Raw genomic sequence first — 668 nt, 5'->3', positions numbered from 1 at the left:
CATCAGCATGCCCCGCCCCGCCCCGCCCCGCCGCCCGCTCGGGGGCAAAGTTGCGCCGAGTGAGTAACGGGACCGGCGCTTTGTTCCGAGCCTCTTTCTGCGCTGAAAATACCGCGCAGGCGAGCGGAAGGCAAGGGCGAGGATGCTCGGCCCCGCTGAAAATGCCACAACAGCTGCGACAAGGGTGCCCCCTCAAAATACCGCGTGCCAGGCCAGCATGGAGGGCAAGGCCTGGGTGCTAGGAGGCAGAGCTGCCCCCCACGCCCCCCCCCCACTGAAAATACCACCCCTGCATAACAGGAGCTAAGAACACGGGCGAGGGTGCGCCAAGCCTGAGGCGGAGCTGCCCGCCTCCCCCACTGAAAATACCGCGCGTGACTAGCGGGGCACAAGGAGGACGAGGGCAAGGGTGCTTGGAGGGCTCACCCCCTTCTCCGCTGAAAATACCGTGCAGGCACAACAGGAGCTAGGAACACGGAGGACAAGGGCAAGGGCGCTCCAAGCCTGGGACCCGGCCTATGAGGCGCAGCTACCCGCTCCCCCACATTGGAAATACCGCGCACGCACAAGGGCAGGCAGGGGCATGGACTAATGGCGCGAGGATGCTTGGGGCGCCGGGAGCAGAGACCCCCCCCACTGAAAATACCGCGCGCTCACAACTGGGAAGC

The 668-nt window shown here is 65.7% G+C and overlaps 1 protein-coding gene across 1 annotated transcript in view; it reads right to left on the bottom strand.

The window, feature by feature from the left end:
- The window catches only part of EBF1 (early B-cell factor 1), a 384,168-nt gene that overhangs the window by 382,508 nt on the left and 992 nt on the right, over positions 1-668 (bottom strand). The gene's annotated exons all lie outside the window — the stretch shown is intronic.

Source organism: Gavialis gangeticus, unplaced genomic scaffold (assembly GCF_001723915.1).
Source record: "Gavialis gangeticus isolate Ggan-Ray unplaced genomic scaffold, GavGan_comp1, whole genome shotgun sequence".
NCBI classification, from domain to species: Eukaryota; Metazoa; Chordata; order Crocodylia; family Gavialidae; genus Gavialis; species Gavialis gangeticus.
Note: the sequence above shows the minus strand (reverse complement) of the source record. Positions and strands in the feature narration are given on the sequence as shown.